This window comes from Vicugna pacos, chromosome X (assembly GCF_048564905.1).
Source record: "Vicugna pacos chromosome X, VicPac4, whole genome shotgun sequence".
In the NCBI taxonomy this organism is placed as follows: Eukaryota; Metazoa; Chordata; class Mammalia; order Artiodactyla; family Camelidae; genus Vicugna; species Vicugna pacos.
The window spans coordinates 74,618,736-74,628,169 of NC_133023.1; the positions used below are offsets into that span (position 1 = coordinate 74,618,736).

Consider the following 9,434-nt stretch of genomic DNA (forward strand, 5'->3'; position numbering starts at 1 on the left):
AGGAAAAAGATAAATTTCAATGACTTAAAGTTGAGAATGCAGATACAGCTTCATTCACCCACACTTAGGATGCAGAGTATTCCTTACCTCCTTTTAGCCTGAATGTGTACAGTGCTGTGTAGCAAAGGTACACCAACCCAGGCTCCATTATCATCATCATCAGTAGCATAGGTTCAAGCTGCTTTTTACGACAAAGTACAACCGCTGATCCCAATCTCTCCTCTCTGGAAAAACTGGTCATTCCACTAGCAACACTGAAACACAAATTGTAGCATTCTCTGGGAAGAAATAACTTCCATTTCTTTTCCTTCAGGTTGCCCTTCCCCTTTCCCTTCGTCTTCCCCTACTCCCACCCCCATCTCCCTCCTCCACCACCTCCAATTAAGTAAACCCGTTAGTTTTCTCTTTTCCAAAATGGCTACTCTAATGGTTTTCTCTGAAGTCGGTGTTTATGTAGCTAACCAACAGTCTCATTGCTGATAGCTGCTCCTTCTGTGGTAGGATTTTCAGTGTGGTGTGTTTTCAGCATCTGTACACACTCCTTACTTCTATGTTTTTCAAAAGACTGCACATTTCCAGGGATGATTTTAGGTATCATCCCCACCACTACAGACTGGTCCTGGTTCTGCGATTTCCTTAGGTATTTTGTTATATTTTACGAGTTTTGAATTTCTCTTCCTCAGTTAACGCTTCAAGAATCATCAGCCTAGATGCTACTAATTTCAGCACGTTCTTTCCAAATGCTGTAAAGAAGTTCCTTATTGGCTCAGCAGCACCAGTGCATATATTCTTCAGATGATTGTCAAGTCTAGCAATGTGATCAAAGAAACCTAGATTAACTCTACTCTTGGTTGCATCAGCAGTACCCCTGGGTACGCATTACCCTTAGATCCTTGTCTCTTTAATCCTTGTCAGTTACAGAATAGGCGTCCAAGCAGCCTTCCCTTAGCTCATTCAGATCATCTGATTTGTTCACCTGGGATTGGCAGTTTTGCTCAAGCATGTTCAATAGTACCTCTAGGTATTTGTTAAACTCTTCACCAATAACAAGGGCAATATCACCAAACACTTGCAGAATCTGTGGCTTCACAGACCTATGGGCATTCTCATTCCCCAAGTTCTTTGTCAACAAAAAGCAAGATACTGGATTTCAAGGTGTGACATAAGCCATCCACTTATCGTGCAGTCTCCAATAAAACCTTGAACTCAGGATAATTTTTCAACAAACTACTCATACTCAGCAGAATTTAGAGGCCTCTATATACTTTAGGAATTCACCAACCAAAATTTCCTCTAATGTGCTAACTGCCATCAGGTCATCCTCTTGCATCCTCCATATCCAGCTGTGCTTTGGAAAATCCCTAACAGGGAGACCATCATCTCATCTTGATGCTGCACTTTTCAGAAAATGTTTTGAAGAGTTATGTACAGTAAAGACTGAAGGTCACTGAATTGGATCTTCTCAGAAGTGCTTTTCTATGTGACTGCATCTCTATTGATACACTTTTTGTAGTTACAGCTGCCAGCATCAATTTTTGAACTGAAGGATAATAGTGCTTGGTACTATTTTTTAAAGTTCTCATCAAAGCTTCATGTGCAGCACTTCCCACATTATTCTGGTGGCCATCATGCCTGCCTGTGATCTCTAGGAGCTTCTGAAATATGAGGATAAGCAGTAAGTAGCTGTTTTACCCTGATCATCACTTATGAAGTTTCATAAGCAGCTTCAACTAGATTGCAAAAAACTCAGCACACTTTTGATGCCATTCTGGGTTCAGCACTCAGGCCTTCTCTCAAATATTCTAACAAGGGAACCAAGTAGACATCACTGATGGCAGCTTCATGGAGCAACTAACAAAATCTGCCCCTAGGCTATATACTTGACTATCAAATAACTTACACAGGAGGTCTTTGATTAATTATATTAAGATAGGCATAGCCTGTATAACTAGGAGTTTGAGCTTATTGGATTTCTTTTCTTCCAAGATACAGGCAAAAGCTATCACAGTGGTATCCTGGTATCACTAATTAGGGTTCTTGATCCGTTCTTTACAAGAGGGAAGGACAGGTGGGACAATGTTATCTTCACATCAGGTGGCCAGGAGCATCATTTTCATCATCATTCCCTAGTGTCTGTATGAGAATTGGAACCTCAATTGTAGTGTTCCCTTAGCATAGATCTTGCTGTGTGATCTGGGGCCTTCTTTATCCTGCTGCCTCTTATGCTTCAATGGCCAACTCTATTTTTGTCATCACACACATTGGACCAGAATTTTATTCCTTATAGGGCCACTTCATCAAAGTCATTGTGTTAATCACAAAAGAGCAGGACTTGTATGTGTCTCCACGTATTGATAATACAAGGACATTTTCTTCACCAGATTCTGTAATGTAGTCATTAATACCTTATTATCTTGATAATAGGTTGCTTCATAGACTATACGGAAAAGAAATTGCCTTTCAGATTCTTTGTCAAAGTTTCCTTTAAAGAACTCCTGTAGTTCAAGAGTTGTCTTAGTACCACTAACTTTACTGTTATAATCTTTTTTCCTCTTCCCTAGGATTATGGCAGCCAGAATCTCATGAGATTGATCCCATAGCTGCTCTGTGTGAATATCTTAGCAGACATAACAAATTGTATCCAATGTCGACTCTTTCATGTGCCCCATGCTGTTGGAATTTGTGACATTGGTTACCAGCTGAAGACAGAATCCTGACCACTGGTTTACTGGAATCTCTGCACAAACAACATCAGCCATCATGGTGAGGGAGAGCTAAGCTAGTAGGTTTCTGTGCCCAAAGTCTACAAAACAGTTCTTGGCTTCTTGGTCAAATATTAGCATTAATGGAAAGCCATTCTGCCGATGTTGTGCCCTGATGTTTGGATCATTAGATGACAAAGAGTTCTTGATCTGTAGAGCAGCTGAAACCCTGACAGTCTGGCTGTTTCCTGAATTTATGGCACTCTGGACATTTCCAGAAGGACCTTTGGCAAGTTTCACCACCCCACACTCCAGAAACTTCTACTTAGTTCTGGAGTTCATATTTCAAGCAGAGGTGGAGACACAGTTTCCTCAAGGCTGAGATCAGCTTCAAAGTAAAGGTGGTGGCAGTTGCTTCTCCTCAGGTGATGCTTGCTTCTCAGGTGACAGCTCTGACTGTTGATAGGCGTTGGGAGTTGAGTGGCACTGGTGGGTTTGAAGGGGGCCAGAATCACCGCAAGTTCATTCATCTATTCCTTCTTTATAATTCTCCAGCATCCTTTCCTTCCCACTCCCTCCTTCCCACTTTCCTTCTTTGCTATTGGCAGTGGCAGCTGCTTCTCTGGTGGGGGTGATGGAGAAAACTTAGAGGCAGCTCAGAGCACAGCTTGAGCTTGGTTGTCAAGGAGAGAAAGGAGAAAGGGAGGCAGTGAATGAATGGAAGCCAAGAAGGAGGGAAAACTTTGCTACACTTTAGATTATAGAAACTAAAAGCTAAATCATAAACACCAGAGGTCATTAAAATGACTTATACTATTTGTGGGAGGGTGTGCATGAATCTCAGGAATCAGTTCCTTGTTTTGGCCAAGTGCTCGAATAGGTAATGATATCTTAGAGCCCTGGTGATTTCCTTAAAGAAAGTTACATTAGAAAAGAACTTATAATCTGCCATTCACCCACAATTTCTTCATCCCAGCTCATGTAGAAGTATCAAACTTTCATTATTGATTAAGTGCTTTGGGATTCAGACTGGTGAAAGGAACTTAAAAAAACTGCTATTTATATGGTACTAAAGGACCATACATTAGACTTTGCAGCCAAAATTGCACAAATGCACAACCCCAGCATCAGCAGTGTCATCTGCAATATACGGAAGTAAAAGGGCTGACTGGTTCTTTGCCAGATAGTAGACTCACCCAGCATAGCCCTGCAAGACAGGGATAGTAACTATATGCATCAAAATGTCATGTTAGTATGCACTTCAAATAAGGTTCAAGGTTACAAGGGCAGAAGAACTCTAGGAGCAAGAAGAAAACAATTTTAGTTTGCCTTCAAACTGTCAAAATTAAGTGACTAGTCATTCCTGTGTAGCAGTTTGGTACAGTCATACGGAAATGGGAATAATCTATCTTGGAAGGTTTGTACTGAGAAGGAGAGAAGAACAAAGACTTTCTGCAAAAGTTGTCCAATTTGTAGTTGTAGCAAATGGTGGCAGAGAAGTTACATTTACTTAGCATCATAGACACGCAAATTGTGCTTCCTAGCCTTGGCAAGAAGGTTTGCAGAGCTGATGAGTGCTTTCCAAAGGTAGTCTTTCATTAAATATTAGTGGATTTGATTTGTACCATCTGCCCCATATTTTCACGGAGTGCCCAGCTGTCTTTCTCTGGAAAGTCACAAACTAAACATGAAGTACGCAGTCCGAAAGTATTAATTACTCCATTACTGTGACTCCCAACCCGGTATCTCCTGTATAGTAAGTATTTCCAAAAACCTGCTTTAAAATTCTTAAATGAAATTTGTACCTACTGTAACCTACTGATACACACTACTAGAGACAAAAATAATCCTATACAGTAACATGAAGAATAAATGAAAGGAAAGTAACATAATAAAATATGTATTTTTATATGCAAATGCACAGGCAAAACCAATCCAGAAGACATAATACAATAGTCAGATGCTTGTAACTGTACGTAAAATAACAGCTACCAATGTTGGCTTTGTATCTACCCAATGCTCAAATACTCAAGTATTATGTGTCAGTGCTATTTTTGACATGATATCCCCAAATGATGATAAATGCTCATTAAGTTTCAAACAAAACAAAGAAAAATATTTCCTCAAATTATGGTGTATAAAAAGAATTTTCAACTACATGAATGTGTTTTGGGTCATTTAAAAGTCATCCAACAAATATTTATAGAGCACTCACTGTGTGCCAGACACTGTCCTAGGGACTTGGTATACAGCAGTGAATGAAACAGGCAAGTATCTCTGGTCTCATGGAGCTTACAGACTTGGGAGTGGGGTGGGAAGGAGATAGACAATAAACATGGTAAGCAAATTAAATAGTATGTTATGAGGTAGTAAATTCCTTGGGAAAAAAATTGAGCAAGGTAACTGCATTGGGACTGCTGGGGAGTGGTAGGCAGTTGGGATTTGAAATAGGAGTGGTTGTGGTAGGCCTTATCGAGAAGGTGATATCTGCACAGAACCTGGAAGGTGTTTAGGGAGTTAACCATGCATATGTCTGGTGAAAAGCATTCCAGGCAGAGGGAACAGCCAGTGCAAAGCCTCTAGTGAGAGTACATGCCTGGTATTTTCAAGGCACAGCAACAAGGTCAATATAGCTAAAGCTAAATGAGTGAAGAGGAAAGTAGCAGGACGTGAGGTGCAGAGAGTTATTGACAGGAGGGAATATCATATGGGGTTTTGGAGGCCACTCTGAGAATTTCAGATTTTACCCTGAGTAAGGTGGGAAGCCATTGCAGGGTTTTGAGCAGAAGAATGACATGATGTCTGACTTAGATGCTATGTTGGGTATAGTCTGATGGGAAGTAGGTGGGTGGATGGAAGGGGAAGGGAGGGGAGGGGGGAAAGAGTGGAATCAAGGAGTCCAGTTGAGAGGATATTGTAGTAATCCAGGCAAGAAATGATTGTGACTAGACCAGGGTTTTAGCTCTAGAGATGGCGAAAAGAAGTTAGATTTTGGGTAAGATTTAAAGATCCAAGTGGATTTCTTGATGAAATAGATCTGGAGTATGAGATAAAGAGAGGGAAGAGGAGTGATTTTCAACTTTTCAGCCTGAACTTCTAGATGGTAAAATTTGCCGTTTACTGAGAAGGGAAAGACTGCAGCTTTTGTAGTGTGGTGGAAGAGGGATACTGAGTTCAGTTTTGAAGATGCTGAGTTCGAAATGTCTATTAGACTTCCATGTGGAGTGTTGATAGGCAATTGGATATACAAGTATGGTATTCAGAAGAGATGTCTGAGCTAAAGTTAAAAGCTTGAGAGTCAGCCACATAGATGGGACTTAAAGCCATGTTATTGGATGAGTTCACCATCACTAAGAATGAAAAGGGGACTTGCCCATTTGGCATAATACTTGGCTTCCACAGACAGCATCTTCAACTCCGTAAATAGGAGTCACACAAATCTTCAAAAATAATTATTCTTCTCCTCTAAAAGGAATTAAGAGTGTGTTAAAATTACTCTTTTTCAGATCTTTTCAGGATTTCTATCCCATCGTCAGAGTTCAGCAGGGGGCCTGACTATTAGAAATGACATTCAGCTTCTCTAGATGTTCTTAACACCATCAATGGCTTAAGAGTGAAACCTCACACTGGGACTAAGACACTGCTTCCTCTAGACATTTTACCCTCCATAATCAGGAATCAGGTTGGGTTCTGAACTCTGGAAGTAACACCTGGCTTTCTCAGTAATCCTCAGTTCCATAGGCATGGTCATTCACTAGGCCTTGTTATTACTAATAACTTCATCTCTTCTATAATCTCAGTATTATTATAATCACTCATTTACATATTCTCACAACTCTCATGTCATGGAACAGCTTTTTTTTTCAGTAGAGGATTATGTCACATGTTGCAGGGTGTCTAACATTCCTAGTTTCTGTTCACTAAATGTCAGTAGGACCCTCCCCCAATCATTATGACAACAAAAATGTCCCTATGTATTTCTAGATGCCCCATGGGGAAGCCATACCTTCTTTGTTGAGAATCACTGCTCTATTTTAGGCAAAATATCAGAGTTGCCAAAGTGCTGAATGAGACAGCATTCTTTTACCCAGAATACCATTAAAATTTCCAGAATTTTCCCTTCTGGCTGTCAAGATCTATAAAGAGATTTCCATTTTTACATTTTAATTGTGGCAACTCTCTCAAATAACCGATAAGATTACCACTAGGTATTTTCAGACTTAGCTCTTCCATTTTTAAAAAGGGAACACCATTTTCTGGAGTATCTCTTAGATATTTATGCTGGAACAATGAAAAATCTAGGTAATATACTTGAGCTCTTTAGAATATTAAGACATCACCTAACTTTTATCGATAATTTTTCTGAGACAAAACTGAAAAATACACTGGGTGTAGATAAGAAGGAAGATGTGTACATGGTGATTTTATTAATTTCATTAAAAAACAAAACAAAACAAACAAACAAACAAAAAAACTCCAAACATTTCCTATCTAAAGAATAGCTCTACTGCAGAAATACTTTCCAGTCTCATTTGGAAGCAGAATATAATCATCATACACATTGGTAGTTTAAGAGTCTCCAAGAGCATTTGCCACAAGTTGCTGAATGAGTTTTGACCAGATTTAGGTAAGCATTTTGCAGAAGGCACAGCTTTCTGACTAATTTTGAGTGCTCACAGAAACAGAATTGACATCACCTTAAACCCAAAGCGCTATCATCATCAGCATCTTAATATTTCTTGAGTGCCCTTAGTACTGTGCTAAATTTTAAAGAAGTATTTTCACAGTCTTTACAGATTATAATCTCACAGCTGAGACATTCACTTAAATTTTTCAAAATTCATCCCTCTGTGCCATCATGAAAGGTAGCAGAATTTTGGCTTTATGGTAAGAAGTGTTAAATAGGTATAATGAAAGGACCCCTGGGCACAGATCTACTGCTGCCAACTAAGAAAACTTACTACAGGATATCTGCTTGAATGAACCCCTGGTCCTTGGAGTCAGAGAAAGATCTTTATGATCATTAAATTGGATTGACAGACACTGCCTTGAGACAATGGCAGGGGTTTCTGCTGCGCGCCTGCAGATCACAACGTAGTTAGAAGTGAATATTCTTATACAAAGATATCCTTTTCAAAATCTGACACTGTATTTGCGTAATAGACATGTGTAGTTAATTAAAGGGAAAAAAAAAAGGAAGATTTAATCCAGTTGTGAAGTAATTCCCCCATCCAACTCTATGACTGTGTGGTGCAGGAAAAGGTTATTTCAGAGCAGCTTCAGAGTCAGATGGTTATATAAGCTGCACCCCAACATTTTGGCTTCGATCTCAGTGCATTTTGAAAGGCCGAATGCAAAGTCTGACTGCTGGCAAGTCTTAATATTCCTGCCAGTAAACACTGCTGAATCTCTCAAGCAGCAATGTGTTATTTTGATCCCTTTCTACTGCCCCTCGATTCTTCTCTGTCCTCTGGCACTAAAAGATAATCACTTCTGGGAGCAATTACTCCACCTAGAGATTTTCTTTAAATTCACTGCATTTGTTATGACAAGATGTGCAACTCAAAATAATAATAATAATAATAATAAATGAAAACAGCCTTGATTTACATGGCAGATGAGATAGAGTATAGACTGAATAGATATAAAAAACACCATCATCTCTGACCTGAAGTGAACACCCTTTTTCTCAGTTGTTAATCTTCACTACGAATCTCTCTGGATTCTGGGTAGCACAGCTACATGAGCTATGTCTTTTGAATACAGAGTTACTTCCTTTCCACATGTTATGCCATCCTTGAACTGTCTTCAGTCATCCCTTTCTTTTATGAAAGAATTTCACTGTGATGGCTTTTTGCCTTCTTTGCCACAACCTGCAAAAGCATGAGCACCTGGTGGAATTTTCTTCCATAACCGCCAAACATGTGGCTTATAGACTAAATGTTTGTGTCTACCCAAAATTCATATGTTGAAACCTAATTCCAATGTGATCTTAGTAGGAGGCAGAGCCTCTGAAAACTGATTAGTTCCCGAGGATGTAGCCCTCATGATTGGGATTAGTGCTTTTATAAAAGAGAACCCCAGAGAGCTCCCTTGCACCTTCCACCCTTCCAGGGTGTCAGAGAAAAGATGAACTATGAACCAGGAGGTAGATCTTCACTAGACCCTAATCTGTTGGCACCTTGATCTTGAAATTCAGAACTCCAGAACTGTGAGAAATACATTTCCGTTGTTTATAAGCCACTTAGTATACGGTATTCTGTTACAGCCCCAACTGGACTAAGACATATATGGATTCCAAGTTCTGTCTTACATGATGCAGACAGTTATTTTCTGTATTACTAATGTGTGTTTTCATATGGCAACCTTCTCCTCTTTCAAATGCAAAAGCTATCTGAAGAATGTATTTAGTTTACCTCATCCCAGAGCCCACACTTACTTTATTTATCCCTGATGCAGAAAGCTACACAGAGATTGAGCACCTGGGTGCATGTTAGGAGAGTGCTTGGGAGATGATCCACACTCGAACAGTTTGAAGTATTGTTTGATTAAGAGGAGCATCTGCTTCAGTCACCTTAGTAATTAGTAGACACACTTGGAAACCCATGATCATTCTGTATCTGAAATAAAATTTGCTTAAAAAGGCTGACTTTTCTTCTAACTCCTCCTGAAGGGGAATTTGCTTCCCAAAACAGGATACTGTTAGAATGTGGGATGCAGAGTAAAAGTGGG

General features: G+C 39.7%; 1 pseudogene; it reads right to left on the reverse strand.

The window, feature by feature from the left end:
- Positions 1 to 648: 648 nt before the first annotated feature.
- Positions 649 to 2,992, reverse strand: LOC102537489 (importin subunit beta-1 pseudogene; annotated as a pseudogene).
- Positions 2,993 to 9,434: the final 6,442 nt, after the last annotated feature.